Source organism: Mesoplodon densirostris, chromosome 3 (genome assembly GCF_025265405.1).
Source record: "Mesoplodon densirostris isolate mMesDen1 chromosome 3, mMesDen1 primary haplotype, whole genome shotgun sequence".
NCBI classification, from domain to species: Eukaryota; Metazoa; Chordata; class Mammalia; order Artiodactyla; family Ziphiidae; genus Mesoplodon; species Mesoplodon densirostris.
The window spans coordinates 178195877-178216917 of record NC_082663.1 but is presented as its reverse complement, the minus strand read 5'-3'; positions in this window follow the sequence as shown (position 1 = coordinate 178216917).

Below are 21041 nucleotides of genomic sequence, written 5' to 3'. Positions count from 1 at the left end.
GATGGGACACCGTGTGGTCGGGAAACATTTCTAAAACGCTCCTTAATTTTCCTCTCCTGTTGCTTGGGTTTGACAATCTAGGCGCTTTACTCTCAATCTCCCAACTTGGGGAGTCACTGCCTTTAACCGCCTGTTTCTCACAGTTTGCAACTTGTGTGCAGGATGAAAGGGAAGAGGAGGAACCAATGAGAGCCAAGTTGTAGCCATTTGGACGGACACATGTCACTCTATTTTCCTGGCAGGAAGAAGAATTAACCAAAGTCTCAGCCTGCCACCCCCAAAACCAGGATAGGGCCTGAAGCAATCCTGCGGTTTTGCGGCCAGCTCACAAAAATGTGTGTTGACAAATGGAGCTCATGGGCACAACAATTCAGAGACTTGCAGTTATAAAGGACAACTACCATCCAAAAATCTGTTGAGGGAAGGCAACCAGGAGGACTTGAAAGCCAGGCAGAATTCCAGGAAACAGGCTTCAAGAGGTAGATTGGAATCGCCTTGAAAGCACAAGAAAATTGCCAGAACTTCCACAATGATGCACTTGGCCAAAGAGGGCGTATGCGTGTTTTCCAGAACATATTGAGGAAAAAACGCATACACGCTTTGTGGCCAACCAAGCAAGCGGGAAATGCAAATACTCACTAAAATGAAGTCTCACTTCCACCGGTCAAAAGGGACATCTGAAAAACATTGTAAAAACCAGAAAAGCAGGACAGGCCATGGAGAAAAGGAAGCCTTCTTACGCAGATGGTAAGGAGGAAAATTGCCAGCAGCCACTCCAGAGAACAGCCTGGTGTTTCCCAAAAACAACTAAACAACTCATCGACAGAGCCTAGGGTCCTTTCACTCATGGACGTATACGTTGGGAAACCTGAAAATCAAAGACACACAGCCACCCCAAATTTAAGGGCTGCACTGTATACAAGGACCCCGAATTCAGAACACCTCAAATATCGCAGAAAAGACAAAAATGAATAAAAAAGTTGTGGTACTTTTGTACGATGGAATATCCCTCAGCCATGAAATCAATGTCATAAGGCCACTAGCAGCATAATGGGTTGATATAGGTATGATGATTCTAAGTGAAATAAGTCACACGGAAAAAGAAGTTTATCCTAAGATATCACTTATAAAGGGAATGTAAAAAGGCTACACATGAACTAAAGTAGAAATCAGAACAGAGTCTCACATTTAGAAAACACTCCTATGCCTGCTCAAGGGGAAAGGTGAGGTGGGTTGATGCATAAAATCAGAGTTTGATATTAGCACAGGTACCTTTTCAGAAGCCAACTATGTAATAGACAAGACCTACGCCTTGCTCAGGGAACTGGACTCAGCACCCCTTATTCCGCACAGAGGAATATATCTGACTAGTAAGAATCTTAAAACCTATGTACTGATATGTCTCCATAAGGGATTCAAGTGTGCCTAGAGCGGCATAAACATGGCAGTGAAAATCAGCTCAAGCCCATTATAAAAATAAATTTCAAAAACAAAACACAAAAACAGCGAAATTCTTACACAATTCGTTCAGGGGCTCTGATGCAACCTGGATTGACCCCATCTACACCCACACCTGAATGAGACAAAAGGCTGGGCACTTGGGGCTCAGAGGATTGGTGAGGCTGGGTGAGCAAATGTTCATCTTTAAAGCAATAATGCATGCCACCCATGCCATGGGTCCCTACTCTCCAGCTCTAAGGGAATATTTGTGAAATTATAACATGCGTTCGAAACCCACAGGATGGGACACCGTGTGATCGGGAAAGATTTCTAGAACGCTCTTCAATTTTCCTCTCCTGGTACTCTGGTTCGACATTCCAGGCACTTTACTCACAATCTCCCAACTTGGGGAGTCAGTGCCTTTAACCTCCTGTTTCTCACAGTTTGCAACTTGTGTGCAGGATGAAAGGGAAGAGGAGGAACCAATGAGAGCCAAGCTGTAGGCATTTGGACGGGCACATGACACTCTATTTTCCGGCCAGGAAGAAGAAATAACCAAAGTCTCAGCCTGCCACCCGCAAAATCAGGATAAGGCCTGAAGCAATCCTGCGGTTTTGAGGCCAGCTCACAAAAATGTGTGTTCACAAATGGAGCTCATGGGCACAACAACTCAGAAACTTGCAGAGTTATAAAGGACAACTATCATCCAAAAATCTGTTGAGGGAAGGCAACCAGGAGGACTTGAAAGCCAGGCAGAATTCCAGGAAACAGGCTTCAAGAGGTAGATTGGAATCGCCTTTAAAGCACATGAAAATCGGCAGAACTTCCACAATGATGCACTTGGCCAAAGAGGGCGTATGCGTGTTTTCCAGAACATATTGAGGAAAAAACGCATACACGCTTTGTGGCCAACCAAGCAAGCAGGAAATGCAAATACGCACTAAAAAGAAGTCTCACTTCCCACCGGTCAAAAGGGACATCCGAAAACATTGTACAAACCAGAAAAGCAGGACAGGCCGTGGAGAAAAGGGAGTGTTCTTACGAAGATGGTAGGGAGGAAAATTGCCAGCAGACACTCACTCCAGAGAACTGCCTGGTGTTTCCCAAAAACAACTAAACAACTCAGCTACAGAGCCTAGGGCACTTTCACTCATGGATGTATACATTGGAAAACCTGAAAATCAAAGACACACAGCCACCCCAAACTTAACGGATGCACAGTTTACAAGCACCTCGACCTCAGATCACCTCAAATATTGCAGGAAAGACAAAAATGGATAAAGAAGTTGTGGTACTTTCATACCATGGAATATCCCTCAGCCATGAAATCAATGTCATAAGGCCAGTAGCAGCATAATGGGTGGATATAGGTACGATGATTCTAAGTGAAATAAGTCACACAGAAAAAGAAACTTATCCTAAGATATCACTTATGAAGGGAATGTAAAAAGGCTACACATGAACTAAAATAGAAATCGGAACAGAGTCTCACATTTAGAAAACACTCCTATGCCTGCTCAAGGGGAAAGGTGAGGTGGGTTGATGCATAAAATCAGAGTTTGATATTAGCACAGGTACCTTTTCATAAACCAACTATGTAATAGACAAGACCTACTCCTTGCTCAGTCAACTGGACTCAGCACCCCCTATCCCACGCAGAGGAATATATCTGACTAGTAAATATCTTAAAACCTATGTACTGATATGTCTCCGTAAGGGATTCAACTGGGCCTAGAGCAGTATAAACACGGCAGTGAAAATCATCTCAAACCCATTATAAAAATAAATTTCAAAACCAAATCACAAAAACAGTGAAATTCTTACACAATTCGTTCAGGGGCTCTGATGCAACCTGGATTGACCCCATCTACACCCACACCTGGATGAGACAAAAGGCTGGACACTTGGGGCTGATAGGATTGGTGAGGTTGGGTGAGCAAATGTACACCTTTAAAGCAATAATGTGTGCCACCCATGCCATGGGGCCCTACTCTGCACATTTAAGGGAATGTTAGTACAGTTACATCACGCATGGCAAACCCACATGATGGGACACCGTGTGATCGGGAAACATTTCTAAAACGCTCCTCAATTTTCCTCTCCTGTTGCTTGGGTTTCACATCCCAGGCACTTTACTCTCAATCTCCCAACTTGGGGAGTCAGTGCCTTTAACCGCCTGTTTCTCACACTTTGCAACTTGTGTGCAGGATGAAAGGGAAGAGGAGGAACCAATGAGAGCCAAGCTGTAGCCATTTGGACGGACACATGTCACTCTATTTTCCTGGCAGGAAGAAGAATTAACCAAAGTCTCAGCCTGCCACCCCCAAAACCAAGATAGGGCGTGAAGCAATCCTGCGGTTTTGCGGCCAGCTCACAAAAATCTGTGTTGACAAATGGAGCTCATGGGCACAACAATTCAGAGACTTGCAGTTATAAAGGACAACTACCATCCAAAAATCTGTTGAGGGAAGGCAACCAGGAGGACTTGAAAGCCAGGCAGAATTCCAGGAAACAGGCTTCAAGAGGTAGATTGGAATCGCCTTGAAAGCACAAGAAAATCGGCAGAACTTCCACAATGATGCACTTGGCCAAAGAGGGCGTATGCGTGTTTTCCAGAACATATTGAGGAAAAAACGCATAAACGATTTGTGGCCAACCAACCAAGCGGGAAATGCAAATACTCACTGATATGAAGTCTCACTTCCCACCGGTCAAAAGGGACATCTGAAAACATTGTAAAAACCAGAAAAGCAGGACAGGCCGTGGAGAAAAGGGAGCGTTCTTACGAAGATGGTAGGGAGGAAAATTGCCAGCAGACACTCACTCCAGAGAACTGCCTGGTGTTTCCCAAAAACAACTAAACAACTCATCGACAGAGCCTAGGGCACTTTCACTCATGGATGTATACGTTGGAAAACCTGAAAATCAAAGACACACAGCCACCCCAAACTTAACGGATGCACAGTTTACAAGCACCTCGACCTCAGATCACCTCAAATATTGCAGGAAAGACAAAAATGGATAAAGAAGTTGTGGTACTTTCGTACCATGGAATATCCCTCAGCCATGAAATCAATGTCATAAGGCCAGTAGCAGCATAATGGGTGGATATAGGTACGATGATTCTAAGTGAAATAAGTCACACAGAAAAAGAAACTTATCCTAAGATATCACTTATGAAGGGAATGTAAAAAGGCTACACATGAACTAAAATAGAAATCGGAACAGAGTCTCACATTTAGAAAACACTCCTATGCCTGCTCAAGGGGAAAGGTGAGGTGGGTTGATGCATAAAATCAGAGTTTGATATTAGCACAGGTACCTTTTCATAAACCAACTATGTAATAGACAAGACCTACTCCTTGCTCAGTCAACTGGACTCAGCACCCCCTATCCCACGCAGAGGAATATATCTGACTAGTAAAAATCTTAAAACCTATGTACTGATATGTCTCCGTAAGGGATTCAACTGGGCCTAGAGCAGTATAAACACGGCAGTGAAAATCATCTCAAACCCATTATAAAAATAAATTTCAAAACCAAATCACAAAAACAGTGAAATTCTTACACAATTCGTTCAGGGGCTCTGATGCAACCTGGATTGACCCCATCTACACCCACACCTGGATGAGACAAAAGGCTGGACACTTGGGGCTGAGAGGATTGGTGAGGTTGGGTGAGCAAATGTACACCTTTAAAGCAATAATGTGTGCCACCCATGCCATGGGGCCCTACTCTGCACATTTAAGGGAATGTTAGTACAGTTACATCACGCATGGGAAACCCACAGGATGGGACACCGTGTGGTCGGGAAACATTTCTAAAACGCTCCTCAATTTTCCTCTCCTGTTGCTTGGGTTTGACATTCCAGGCGCTTTACTCTCAATCTCCCAACTTGGGGAGTCAGTGCCTTTAACCGCCTGTTTCTCACAGTTTGCAACTTGTGTGCAGGATGAAAGGGAAGAGGAGGAACCAATGAGAGCCAAGCTGTAGCCATTTGGACGGACACATGTCACTCTATTTTCCTGGCAGGAAGAAGAATTAACCAAAGTCTCAGCCTGCCACCCCCAAAACCAGGATAGGGCCTGAAGCAATCCTGCGGTTTTGCGGCCAGCTCACAAAAATGTGTGTTGACAAATGGAGCTCATGGGCACAACAATTCAGAGACTTGCAGTTATAAAGGACAACTACCATCCAAAAATCTGTTGAGGGAAGGCAACCAGGAGGACTTGAAAGCCAGGCAGAATTCCAGGAAACAGGCTTCAAGAGGTAGATTGGAATCGCCTTGAAAGCACAAAAAAATCGCCAGAACTTCCACAATGATGCACTTGGCCAAAGAGGGCGTATGCGTGTTTTCCAGAACATATTGAGGAAAAAACGCATACACGCTTTGTGGCCAACCAAGCAAGCGGGAAATGCAAATACTCACTAAAATGAAGTCTCACTTCCCACCGGTCAAAAGGGACATCTGAAAAACATTGTAAAAACCAGAAAAGCAGGACAGGCCGTGGAGAAAAGGGAGCCTTCTTACGCAGATGGTAAGGAGGATAATTGCCAGCAGCCACTCCAGAGAACTGCCTGATGTTTCCCAAAAACAACTAAACAACTCATCGACAGAGCCTAGGGCACTTTCACTCATGGACGTATACGTTGGGAAACCTGAAAATCAAAGACACACAGCCACCCCAAATTTAAGGGCTGCACTGTATACAAGGACCCTGAATTCAGAACACCTCAAATATCGCAGAAAAGACAAAAATGGATAAAAAAGTTGTGGTACTTTTGTACGATGGAATATCCCTCAGCCATGAAATCAATGTCATAAGGCCACTAGCAGCATAATGGGTGGATATAGGTATGATGATTCTAAGTGAAATAAGTCACACAGAAAAAGAAATTTATCCTAAGATATCACTTATAAAGGGAATGTAAAAAGGCTACACATGAACTAAATTAGAAATCAGAACAGAGTCTCACATTTAGAAAACACTCCTAGGCCTGCTCAAGGGGAAAGGTGAGGTGGGTTGATGCATAAAATCAGAGTTTGATATTAGCACAGGTACCTTTTCAGAAGCCAACTATGTAATAGACAAGACCTACGCCTTGCTCAGTGAACTGGACTCAGCGCCCCTTATTCCGCGCAGAGGAATATATCTGACTAGTAAGAATCTTAAAACCTATGTACTGATATGTCTCCGTAAGCGATTCATGTGTGCCTAGAGGGGCATAAACATGGCAGTGAAAATCAGCTCAAGCCCATTATAAAAATAAATTTCAAAAACAAAACACAAAAACAGCGAAATTCTTACACAATTCGTTCAGGGGCTCTGATGCAACCTGGATTGACCCCATCTACACCCACACCTGAATGAGACAAAAGGCTGGGCACTTGGGGCTCAGAGGATTGGTGAGACTGGGTGAGCAAATGTTCATCTTTAAAGCAATAATGCATGCCACCCATGCCATGGGTCCCTACTCTCCAGCTTTAAGCGAATATTAGTGAAATTATAACATGCGTTCGAAACCCACAGGATGGGACACCGTGTGATCGGGAAAGATTTCTAAAACGCTCTTCAATTTTCCTCTCCTGGAACTCTGGTTCGACATTCCAGACACTTTACTCACAATCTCCCAACTGGGGGAGTCAGTGCCTTTAACCTCCTGTTTCTCACAGTTTGCAACTTGTGTGCAGGATGAAAGGGAAGAGGAGGAACCAATGAGAGCCAAGCTGTAGCCATTTGGACGGACACATGTCACTCTATTTTCCTGGCAGGAAGAAGAATTAACCAAAGTCTCAGCCTGCCACCCCCAAAACCAGGATAGGGCCTGAAGCAATCCTGCAGTTTTGCGGCCAGCTCACAAAAATGTGTGTTGACAAATGGAGCTCATGGGCACAACAATTCAGAGACTTGCAGTTATAAAGGACAACTACCATCCAAAAATCTGTTGAGGGAAGGCAACCAGGAGGACTTGAAAGCCAGGCAGAATTGCAGGAGACAGGCTTCAAGAGGTAGATTGGAATCGCCTTGAAAGCACAAGAAAATCGGCAGAACTTCCACAATGATGCACTTGGCCAAAGAGGGCATATGCGTGTTTTCCAGAACATATTGAGGAAAAAATGCATACACGCTTTGTGACCAACCAAGCAAGCGGGAAATGCAAATACTCACTAAAATGAAGTCTCACTTCCACCGGTCAAAAGGGACATCTGAAAAACATTGTAAAAACCAGAAAAGCAGGACAGGCCGTGGAGAAAAGGGAGCCTCCTTATGCAGATGGTAAGGAGGAAAATTGCCAGCAGCCACTCCAGAGAACAGCCTGGTGTTTCCCAAAAACAACTAAACAACTCATCTACAGAGCCTAGGGCACTTTCACTCATGGACGTATACATTGGGAAAACGGAAAATCAAAGACACACAGCCACCCCAAATTTAAGGGCTGCACTGTATACAAGGACCCTGAATTCAGAACACCTCAAATATCGCAGAAAAGACGAAAATGGATAAAAAAGTTGTGGTACTTTTGTACGATGGAATATCCCTCAGCCATGAAATCAATGTCATAAGGCCACTAGCAGCATAATGGGTGGATATAGGTATGATGATTCTAAGTGAAATAAGTCACACGGAAAAAGAAGTTTATCCTAAGATATCACTTATAAAGGGAATGTAAAAAGGCTACACATGAACTAAAGTAGAAATCAGAACAGAGTCTCACATTTAGAAAACACTCCTATGCCTGCTCAAGGGGAAAGGTGAGGTGGGTTGATGCATAAAATCAGAGTTTGATATTAGCACAGGTACCTTTTCAGAAGCCAACTATGTAATAGACAAGACCTACGCCTTGCTCAGTGAACTGGACTCAGCACCTCTTATTCCGCGCAGAGGAATATATCTGACTAGTAAGAATCTTAAAACCTATGTACTGATATGTCTCCGTAAGGGATTCAAGTGTGCCTAGAGCGGCATAAACATGGCAGTGAAAATCAGCTCAAGCCCATTATAAAAATAAATTTCAAAAACAAAACACAAAAACAGCGAAATTCTTACACAATTCGTTCAGGGGCTCTGATGCAACCTGGATTGACCCCATCTACACCCACACCTGAATGAGACAAAAGGCTGGGCACTTGGGGCTCAGAGGATTGGTGAGGCTGGGTGAGCAAATGTTCATCTTTAAAGCAATAATGCATGCCACCCATGCCATGGGTCCCTACTCTCCAGCTATAAGGGAATATTTGTGAAATTATAACATGCGTTCGAAACCCACAGGATGGGACACCGTGTGATCGGGAAAGATTTCTAGAACGCTCTTCAATTTTCCTCTCCTGGTACTCTGGTTCGACATTCCAGACACTTTACTCACAATCTCCCAACTTGGGGAGTCAGTGCCTTTAACCTCCTGTTTCTCACAGTTTGCAACTTGTGTGCAGGATGAAAGGGAAGAGGAGGAACCAATGAGAGCCAAGCTGTAGGCATTTGGACGGGCACATGACACTCTATTTTCCTGCCAGGAAGAAGAAATAACCAAAGTCTCAGCCTGCCACCCGCAAAATCAGGATAAGGCCTGAAGCAATCCTGCGGTTTCGAGGCCAGCTCACAAAAATGTGTGTTCACAAATGGAGCTCATGGGCACAACAACTCAGAAACTTGCAGAGTTATAAAGGACAACTATCATCCAAAAATCTGTTGAGGGAAGGCAACCAGGAGGACTTGAAAGCCAGGCAGAATTCCAGGAAACAGGCTTCAAGAGGTAGATTGGAATCGCCTTTAAAGCACATGAAAATCGGCAGAACTTCCACAATGATGCACTTGGCCAAAGAGGGTCTATGCGTGTTTTCCAGAACATATTGAGGAAAAAACGCATACACGCTTTGTGGCCAACCAAGCAAGCAGGAAATGCAAATACGCACTAAAAAGAAGTCTCACTTCCCACCGGTCAAAAGGGACATCCGAAAAAAATTGTACAAACCAGAAAAGCAGGACAGGCTGTGGACAAAAGGGAGCGTTCTTACGAAGATGGTAGGGAGGAAAATTGCCAGCAGACACTCACTCCAGAGAACTGCCTGGTGTTTCCCAAAAACAACTAAACAACTCAGCTACAGAGCCTAGGGCACTTTCACTCATGGATGTATACATTGGAAAACCTGAAAATCAAAGACACACAGCCACCCCAAACTTAACGGATGCACAGTTTACAAGCACCTCGACCTCAGATCACCTCAAATATTGCAGGAAAGACAAAAATGGATAAAGAAGTTGTGGTACTTTCGTACCATGGAATATCCCTCAGCCATGAAATCAAGGTCATAAGGCCAGTAGCAGCATAATGGGTGGATATAGGTACGATGATTCTAAGTGAAATAAGTCACACAGAAAAAGAAACTTATCCTAAGATATCACTTATGAAGGGAATGTAAAAAGGCTACACATGAACTAAAATAGAAATCGGAACAGAGTCTCACATTTAGAAAACACTCCTATGCCTGCTCAAGGGGAAAGGTGAGGTGGGTTGATGCATAAAATCAGAGTTTGATATTAGCACAGGTACCTTTTCATAAACCAACTATGTAATAGACAAGACCTACTCCTTGCTCAGTCAACTGGACTCAACACCCCCTATCCCACGCAGAGGAATATATCTGACTAGGAAAAATCTTAAAACCTATGTACTGATATGTCTCCGTAAGGGATTCAACTGGGCCTAGAGCAGTATAAACACGGCAGTGAAAATCATCTCAAACCCATTATAAAAATAAATTTCAAAACCAAATCACAAAAACAGTAAAATTCTTACACAATTCGTTCAGGGGCTCTGATGCAACCTGGATTGACCCCATCTACACCCACACCTGGATGAGACAAAAGGCTGGACACTTGGGGCTGAGAGGATTGGTGAGCTTGGGTGAGCAAATGTACACCTTTAAAGCAATAATGTGTGCCACCCATGCCATGGGGCCCTACTCGGCACATTTAAGGGAATGTTAGTACAGTTACATCACGCATGGGAAACCCACAGGATGGGACACCGTGTGATCGGGAAACATTTCTAAAACGCTCCTCAATTTTCCTCTCCTGTTGCTTGGGTTTGACATTCCAGGTGCTTTACTCTCAATCTCCCAACTTGGGGAGTCAGTGCCTTTAACCGCCTGTTTCTCACAGTTTGCAACTTGTGTGCAGGATGAAAGGGAAGAGGAGGAACCAATGAGAGCCAAGCTGTAGCCATTTGGACGGACACATGTCACTCTATTTTCCTGGCAGGAAGAAGAATTAACCAAAGTCTCAGCCTGCCACCCCCAAAACCAGGATAGGGCCTGAAGCAATCCTGCAGTTTTGCGGCCAGCTCACAAAAATGTGTGTTGACAAATGGAGCTCATGGGCACAACAATTCAGAGACTTGCAGTTATAAAGGACAACTACCATCCGAAAATCTGTTGAGGGAAGGGAACCAGGAGGACTTGAAAGCCAGGCAGAATTCCAGGAAACAGGCTTCAAGAGGTAGATTGGAATCGCCTTGAAAGCACAAGAAAATCGGCAGAACTTCCACAATGATGCACTTGGCCAAAGAGGGCGTATGCGTGTTTTCCAGAACATATTGAGGAAAAAACGCATACACGCTTTGTGGCCAACCAAGCAAGCGGGAAATGCAAATACTCACTAAAATGAAGTCTCACTTCCCACCGGTCAAAAGGGACATCTGAAAAACATTGTAAAAACCAGAAAACAGGACAGGCCGTGGAGAAAACGGAGCCTTCTTACGCAGATAGTAAGGAGGATAATTGCCAGCAGCCACTCCAGAGAACTGCCTGATGTTTCCCAAAAACAACTAAACAACTCATCGACAGAGCCTAGGGCACTTTCACTCATGGACGTATACGTTGGGAAACCTGAAAATCAAAGACACACAGCCACCCCAAATTTAAGGGCTGCACTGTATACAAGGACCCCGAATTCAGAACACATCAAATATCGCAGAAAAGACAAAAATGGATAAAAAATTTGTGGTACTTTTGTACGATGGAATATCCCTCAGCCATGAAATCAATGTCATAAGGCCAGTAGCAGCATAATGGGTGGATATAGGTATGATGATTCTAAGTGAAATAAGTCACACAGAAAAAGAAGTTTATCCTAAGATATCACTTATAAAGGGAATGTAAAAAGGCTACACATGAACTAAAGTAGAAATCAGAACAGAGTCTCACATTTAGAAAACACTCCTATGCCTGCTCAAGGGGAAAGGTGAGGTGGGTTGATGCATAAAATCAGAGTTTGATGTTAGCACAGGTACCTTTTCAGAAGCCAACTATGTAATAGACAAGACCTACGCCTTGCTCAGTGAACTGGACTCAGCACCTCTTATTCCGCGCAGAGGAATATATCTGACTAGTAAGAATCTTAAAACCTATGTACTGATATGTCTCCGTAAGGGATTCAAGTGTGCCTAGAGCGGCATAAACATGGCAGTGAAAATCAGCTCAAGCCCATTATAAAAATAAATTTCAAAAACAAAACACAAAAACAGCGAAATTCTTACACAATTCGTTCAGGGGCTCTGATGCAACCTGGATTGACCCCATCTACACCCACACCTGAATGAGACAAAAGGCTGGGCACTTGGGGCTCAGAGGATTGGTGAGGCTGGGTGAGCAAATGTTCATCTTTAAAGCAATAATGCATGCCACCCATGCCATGGGTCCCTACTCTCCAGCTATAAGGGAATATTTGTGAAATTATAACATGCGTTCGAAACCCACAGGATGGGACACCGTGTGATCGGGAAAGATTTCTAGAACTCTCTTCAATTTTCCTCTCCTGGTACTCTGGTTCGACATTCCAGACACTTTACTCACAATCTCCCAACTTGGGGAGTCAGTGCCTTTAACCTCCTGTTTCTCACAGTTTGCAACTTGTGTGCAGGATGAAAGGGAAGAGGAGGAACCAATGAGAGCCAAGCTGTAGGCATTTGGACGGGCACATGACACTCTATTTTCCTGCCAGGAAGAAGAAATAACCAAAGTCTCAGCCTGCCACCCGCAAAATCAGGATAAGGCCTGAAGCAATCCTGCGGTTTCGAGGCCAGCTCACAAAAATGTGTGTTCACAAATGGAGCTCATGGGCACAACAACTCAGAAACTTGCAGAGTTATAAAGGACAACTATCATCCAAAAATCTGTTGAGGGAAGGCAACCAGGAGGACTTGAAAGCCAGGCAGAATTCCAGGAAACAGGCTTCAAGAGGTAGATTGGAATCGCCTTTAAAGCACATGAAAATCGGCAGAACTTCCACAATGATGCACTTGGCCAAAGAGGGTGTATGCGTGTTTTCCAGAACATATTGAGGAAAAAACGCATACACGCTTTGTGGCCAACCAAGCAAGCAGGAAATGCAAATACGCACTAAAAAGAAGTCTCACTTCCCACCGGTCAAAAGGGACATCCGAAAAAATTGTACAAACCAGAAAAGCAGGACAGGCTGTGGAGAAAAGGGAGCGTTCTTACGAAGATGGTAGGGAGGAAAATTGCCAGCAGACACTCACTCCAGAGAACTGCCTGGTGTTTCCCAAAAACAACTAAACAACTCAGCTACAGAGCCTAGGGCACTTTCACTCATGGATGTATACATTGGAAAACCTGAAAATCAAAGACACACAGCCACCCCAAACTTAACGGATGCACAGTTTACAAGCACCTCGACCTCAGATCACCTCAAATATTGCAGGAAAGACAAAAATGGATAAAGAAGTTGTGGTACTTTCGTACCATGGAATATCCCTCAGCCATGAAATCAATGTCATAAGGCCAGTAGCAGCATAATGGGTGGATATAGGTACGATGATTCTAAGTGAAATAAGTCACACAGAAAAAGAAACTTATCCTAAGATATCACTTATGAAGGGAATGTAAAAACGCTACACATGAACTAAAATAGAAATCTGAACAGAGTCTCACATTTAGAAAACACTCCTATGCCTGCTCAAGGGGAAAGGTGAGGTGGGTTGATGCATAAAATCAGAGTTTGATATTAGCACAGGTACCTTTTCATAAACCAACTATGTAATAGACAAGACCTACTCCTTGCTCAGTCAACTGGACTCAACACCCCCTATCCCACGCAGAGGAATATATCTGACTAGGAAAAATCTTAAAACCTATGTACTGATATGTCTCCGTAAGGGATTCAACTGGGCCTAGAGCAGTATAAACACGGCAGTGAAAATCATCTCAAACCCATTATAAAAATAAATTTCAAAACCAAATCACAAAAACAGTGAAATTCTTACACAATTCGTTCAGGGGCTCTGATGCAACCTGGATTGACCCCATCTACACCCACACCTGGATGAGACAAAAGGCTGGACACTTGGGGCTGAGAGGATTGGTGAGCTTGGGTGAGCAAATGTACACCTTTAAAGCAATAATGTGTGCCACCCATGCCATGGGGCCCTACTCTGCACATTTAAGGGAATGTTAGTACAGTTACATCACGCATGGGAAACCCACAGGATGGGACACCGTGTGATCGGGAAACATTTCTAAAACGCTCCTCAATTTTCCTCTCCTGTTGCTTGGGTTTGACATTCCAGGTGCTTTACTCTCAATCTCCCAACTTGGGGAGTCAGTGCCTTTAACCGCCTGTTTCTCACAGTTTGCAACTTGTGTGCAGGATGAAAGGGAAGAGGAGGAACCAATGAGAGCCAAGCTGTAGCCATTTGGACGGACACATGTCACTCTATTTTCCTGGCAGGAAGAAGAATTAACCAAAGTCTCAGCCTGCCACCCCCAAAACCAGGATAGGGCCTGAAGCAATCCTGCAGTTTTGCGGCCAGCTCACAAAAATGTGTGTTGACAAATGGAGCTCATGGGCACAACAATTCAGAGACTTGCAGTTATAAAGGACAACTACCATCCAAAAATCTGTTGAGGGAAGGGAACCAGGAGGACTTGAAAGCCAGGCAGAATTCCAGGAAACAGGCTTCAAGAGGTAGATTGGAATCGCCTTGAAAGCACAAGAAAATCGGCAGAACTTCCACAATGATGCACTTGGCCAAAGAGGGCGTATGCGTGTTTTCCAGAACATATTGAGGAAAAAACGCATACACGCTTTGTGGCCAACCAAGCAAGCGAGAAATGCAAATACTCACTAAAATGAAGTCTCACTTCCCACCGGTCAAAAGGGACATCTGAAAAACATTGTAAAAACCAGAAAAGCAGGACAGGCCGTGGAGAAAAGGGAGCCTTCTTACGCAGATGGTAAGGAGGATAATTGCCAGCAGCCACTCCAGAGAACTGCCTGATGTTTCCCAAAAACAACTAAACAACTCATCGACAGAGCCTAGGGCACTTTCACTCATGGACGTATACGTTGGGAAACCTAAAAATCAAAGACACACAGCAACCCCTAATTTAAGGGCTGCACTGTATACAAGGACCCCGAATTCAGAACACCTCAAATATCGCAGAAAAGACAAAAATGGATAAAAAAGTTGTGGTACTTTTGTACGATGGAATATCCCTCAGCCATGAAATCAATGTCATAAGGCCACTAGCAGCATAATGGGTGGATATAGGTATGATGATTCTAAGTGAAATAAGTCACACAGAAAAAGAAATTTATCCTAAGATATCACTTATAAAGGGAATGTAAAAAGGCTACACATGAACTAAAGTAGAAATCAGAACAGAGTCTCACATTTAGAAAACACTCCTAGGCCTGCTCAAGGGGAAAGGTGAGGTGGGTTGATGCATAAAATCAGAGTTTGATATTAGCACAGGAACCTTTTCAGAAGCCAACTATGTAATAGACAAGACCTACGCCTTGCTCAGTGAACTGGACTCAGCACCCCTTATTCCACGCAGAGGAATATATCTGACTAGTAAGAATCTTAAAACCTATGTACTGATATGTCTCCATAAGGGATTCAAGTGTGCCTAGAGCAGCATAAACATGGCAGTGAAAATCAGCTCAAGCCCATTATAAAAATAAATTTCACAAACAAAACACAAAAACAGCGAAATTCTTAAACAATTCGTTCAGGGGCTCTGATGCAACCTGGATTGACCCCATCTACACCCACACCTGAATGAGACAAAAGGCTGGACACTTGGGGCTCAGAGGATTGGTGAGGCTGGGTGAGCAAATGTTCATCTTTAAAGCAATAATGCATGCCACCCATGCCATGGGTCCCTACTCTCCAGCTTTAAGCAAATATTAGTGAAATTATAACATGCATTCGAAACCCACAGGATGGGACACCGTGTGATCGGGAAAGATTTCTAAAACGCTCTTCAATTTTCCTCTCCTGGTACTCTGGTTCGACATTCCAGACACTTTACTCACAATCTCCCAACTTGGGGAGTCAGTGCCTTTAACCTCCTGTTTCTCACAGTTTGCAACTTGTGTGCAGGATGAAAGGGAAGAGGAGGAACCAATGAGAGCCAAGCTGTAGCCATTTGGACGGACACATGTCACTGTATTTTCCTGGCAGGAAGAAGAATTAACCAAAGTCTCAGCCGGCCACCCCCAAAACCAGGATAGGGCCTGAAGCAATCCTGCGGTTTTGCGGCCAGCTCACAAAAATGTGTGTTGACAAATGGAGCTCATGAGCACAACAATTCAGAGACTTGCCGTTATAAAGGACAACTACCATCCAAAAATCTGTTGAGGGAAGGCAACCAGGAGGACTTGAAAGCCAGGCAGAATTCCAGGAAACAGGCTTTAAGAGGTAGATTGGAATCGCCTTTAAAGCACAAGAAAATCGGCAGAACTTCCACAATGATGCACTTGGCCAAAGAGGGCGTATGCGTGTTTTCCAGAACATATTGAGGAAAAAACGCATACACGCTTTGTGGCCAACCAAGCAAGCGGGAAATGCAAATACTCACTAAAATGAAGTCTCAGTTCCACCGGTCAAAAGAGACATCTGAAAAACATTGTAAAAACCAGAAAAGCAAGACAGGCCATGGAGAAAAGGGAGCCTTCTTACGCAGATGGTAAGGAGGAAAATTGCCAGCAGCCACTCCAGAGAACAGCCTGGTGTTTCCCAAAAACAACTAAACAACTCATCTACAGAGCCTAGGGCACTTTCACTCATGGACGTATACATTGGGAAACCGGAAAATCAAAGACACACAGCCACCCCAAACTTAACGGATGCACAGTTTACAAGCACCTCGACCTCAGATCACCTCAAATATTGCAGGAAAGACAAAAATGGATAAAGAAGTTGTGGTACTTTCATACCATGGAATATCCCTCAGCCATGAAATCAATGTCATAAGGCCAGTAGCAGCATAATGGGTGGATATAGGTACGATGATTCTAAGTGAAATAAGTCACACAGAAAAAGAAACTTATCCTAAGATATCACTTATGAAGGGAATGTAAAAAGGTTACACATGAACTAAAATAGAAATCAGAACAGAGTCTCACATTTAGAAAACACTCCTATGCCTGCTCAAGGGGAAAGGTGAGGTGGGTTGATGCATAAAATGAGAGTTTGATATTAGCACAGGTACCATTTCAGAAGCCAACTATGGAATAGACAAGACCTACTCCTTGCTCAGTCAACTGGACTCAGCACCCCCTATCCCACGCAGAGGAATATATCTGACTAGTAAGAATCTTAAAACCTATGTACTGATATGTCTCCGTAAGGGATTCAACTGGGCCTAGAGCAGTATAAACACGGCAGTGAAAATCATCTCAAACCCATTATAAAAATAAATTTCAAAACCAAATCACAAAAACAGTGAAATTCTTACACAATTCGTTCAGGGGCTCTGATGCAACCTGGATTGACCCCATCTACACCCACACCTGGATGAGACAAAAGGCTGGACACTTGGGGCTGAGAGGATTGGTGAGGTTGGGTGAGCAAATGTACACCTTTAAAGCAATAATGTGTGCCACCCATGCCATGGGGCCCTACTCTGCACGTTTAAGGGAATGTTAGTACAGTTAAATCACGCATGGGAAACCCACAGGATGGGACGCCGTGTGATCGGGAAACATTTTTAAAACGCTCCTCAATTTTCGTCTCCTGTTGCTTGGGTTTGACATTCCAGGCGCTTTACTCTCAATCTCCCAACTTGGGGAGTCAGTGCCTTTAACTGCCTGTTTCTCACAGTTTTCAACTTGTGTGCAAGATGAAAGGGAAGAGGAGGAACCAATGAGAGCCAAGCTGTAGCCATTTGGACGGACACATGTCACTCTATTTTCCTGGCAGGAAGAAGAATTAACCAAAGTCTCAGCCTGCCACCCCCAAAACCAGGATAGGGCCTGAAGCAATCCTGCGGTTTTGCGGCCAGCTCACAAAAATGTGTGTTGACAAATGGAGCTCATGGGCACAACAATTCAGAGACTTGCAGTTATAAAGGACAACTACCATCCAAAAATCTGTTGAGGGAAGGCAACCAGGAGGACTTGAAAGCCAGGCAGAATTCCAGGAAACAGGCTTCAAGAGGTAGATTGGAATCGCCGTGAAAGCACAAGAAAATCGGCAGAACTTCCACAATGATGCACTTGGCCAAAGAGGGCGTATGCGTGTTTTCCAGAACATATTGAGGAAAAAACGCATACACGCTTTGTGGCCAACCAAGCAAGCGGGAAATGCAAATACTCACTAAAATGAAGTCTCACTTCCCACCGGTCAAAAGGGACATCTGAAAAACATTGTAAAAACCAGAAAAGCAGGACAGGCCGTGGAGAAAAGGGAGCCTTCTTACGCAGATGGTAAGGAGGATAATTGCCAGCAGCCACTCCAGAGAACTGCCTGATGTTTCCCAAAAACAACTAAACAACTCATCGACAGAGCCTAGGGCACTTTCACTCATGGACGTATACGTTGGGAAACCTGAAAATCAAAGACACACAGCCACCCCAAATTTAAGGGCTGCACTGTATACAAGGACCCCGAATTCAGAACACCTCAAATATCGCAGAAAAGACAAAAATGGATTAAAAAGTTGTGGTACTTTTGTACGATGGAATATCCCTCAGCCATGAAATCAATGTCATAAGGCCAGTAGCAGCATAATGGGTGGATATAGGTATGATGATTCTAAGTGAAATAAGTCACACAGAAAAAGAAATTTATCCTAAGATATCACTTATAAAGGGAATGTAAAAAGGCTACACATGAACTAAAGTAGAAATCAGAACAGAGTCTCACATTTAGAAAACACTCTTAGGCCGGCTCAAGGGAAAGGTGAGGTGGGTTGATGCATAAAATCAGAGTTTGATATTAGCACAGGTACCTTTTCAGAAGCCAACTATGTAATAGACAAGACCTACGCCTTGCTCAGTGAACTGGACTCAGCACCCCTTATTCCGCGCAGAGGAATATATCTGACTAGTAAGAATCTTAAAACCTATGTACTGATGTGTCTCCGTAAGGGATTCAAGTGTGCCTAGAGCAGCATAAACATGGCAGTGAAAATCAGCACAAGCCCATTATAAAAATAAATTTCAAAAACAAAACACAAAAACAGCGAAATTCTTACACAATTCGTCAGGGGTTCTGATGCAACCTGGATTGACCCCATCTACACCCACACCTGAATGAGACAAAAGGCTGGGCATTTGGGGCTCAGAGGATTGGTGAGGCTGGGTGAGCAAATGTTCATCTTTAAAGCAATAATGCATGCCACCCATGCCATGGGTCCCTACTCTCCAGCTTTAAGGGAATATTAGGGAAATTATAACATGCGTTCGAAATCCACAGGATGGGACACCGTGTGATCGGGAAAGATTTCTAAAACGCTCTTCAATTTTCCTCTCCTGGTACTCTGGTTCGACATTCCAGACACTTTACTCACAATCTCCCAACTTGGGGAGTCAGTGCCTTTAACCTCCTATTTCTCACAGTTTGCAACTTGTGTGCAGGATGAAAGGGAAGAGGAGGAACCAATGAGAGCCAAGCTGTAGCCATTTGGACGGACACATGTCACTCTATTTTCCTGGCAGGAAGAAGAATTAACCAAAGTCTCAGCCTGCCACCCCCAAAACCAGGATAGGGCCTGAAGCAATCCTGCGGTTTTGCGGCCAGCTCACAAAAATGTGTGTTGACAAATGGAGCTCATGGGCACAACAATTCAGAGACTTGCAGTTATAAAGGACAACTACCATCCAAAAATCTGTTGAGGGAAGGCAACCAGGAGGACTTGAAAGCCAGGCAGAATTCCAGGAAACAGGCTTCAAGAGGTAGATTGGAATCGCCTTGAAAGCACAAGAAAATCGGCAGAACTTCCACAATGATGCACTTGGCCAAAGAGGGCGTATGCGTGTTTTCCAGAACATATTGAGGAAAAAACGCATACACGCTTTGTGGCCAACCAAGCAAGCGGGAAATGCAAATACTCACTAAAATGAAGTCTCAGTTCCACCGGTCAAAAGAGACATCTGAAAAACATTGTAAAAACCAGAAAAGCAAGACAGGCCGTGGAGAAAAGGGAGCCTTCTTACGCAGATGGTAAGGAGGAAAATTGCCAGCAGCCACTCCAGAGAACAGCCTGGTGTTTCCCAACAACAACTAAACAACTCATCTACAGAGCCTAGGGTACTTTCACTCATGAACGTATACATTGGGAAACCTGAAAATCAAAGACACAGCCACCCCAAATTTAAGGGCTGCACTGTATACAAGGACCCCGAATTCAGAACACCTCAAATATCGCAGAAAAGACAAAAATGGATAAAAAAGTTGTGGTACTTTTGTACGATGGAATATCCCTCAGCCATGAAATCAATGTCATAAGGCCACTAGCAGCATAATGGGTGGATATAGGTATGATGATTCTAAGTGAAATAAGTCACACGGAAAAAGAAGTTTATCCTAAGATATCACTTATAAAGGGAATGTAAAAAGGCTACACATGAACTAAAGTAGAAATCAGAACAGAGTCTCACATTTAGAAAACACTCCTAGGCCTGCTCAAGGAGAAAGGTGAGGTGGGTTGATGCATAAAATCAGAGTTTGATATTAGCACAGGTACCTTTTCAGAAGCCAACTATGTAATAGACAAGACCTACGCCTTGCTCAGTGAACTGGACTCAGCACCCCTTATTCCGCGCAGAGGAATAATTCTGACTAGTAAGAATCTTAAAACCTATGTACTGATATGTCTCCGTAAGGGATTCAAGTGTGCCTAGAGCGGCATAAACATGGCAGTGAAAATCAGCTCAAGCCCATTATAAAAATAAATTTCAAAAACAAAACACAAAAACAGCGAAATTCTTACACAATTCGTTCAGGGGCTCTGATGCAACCTGGATTGACCCCATCTACACCCACACCTGAATGAGACAAAAGGCTGGGCACTTGGGGCTCAGAGGATTGGTGAGGCTGGGTGAGCAAATGTTCATCTTTAAAGCAATAATGCATGCCATCCATGCCATGGGTCCCTACTCGCCAGCTATAAGGGAATATTTGTGAAATTATAACATGCGTTCGAAACCCACAGGATGGGACACCGTGTGATCGGGAAAGATTTCTAGAACGCTCTTCAATTTTCCTCTCCTGGTACTCTGGTTCGACATTCCAGGCACTTTACTCACAATCTCCCAACTTGGGGAGTCAGTGCCTTTAACCTCCTGTTTCTC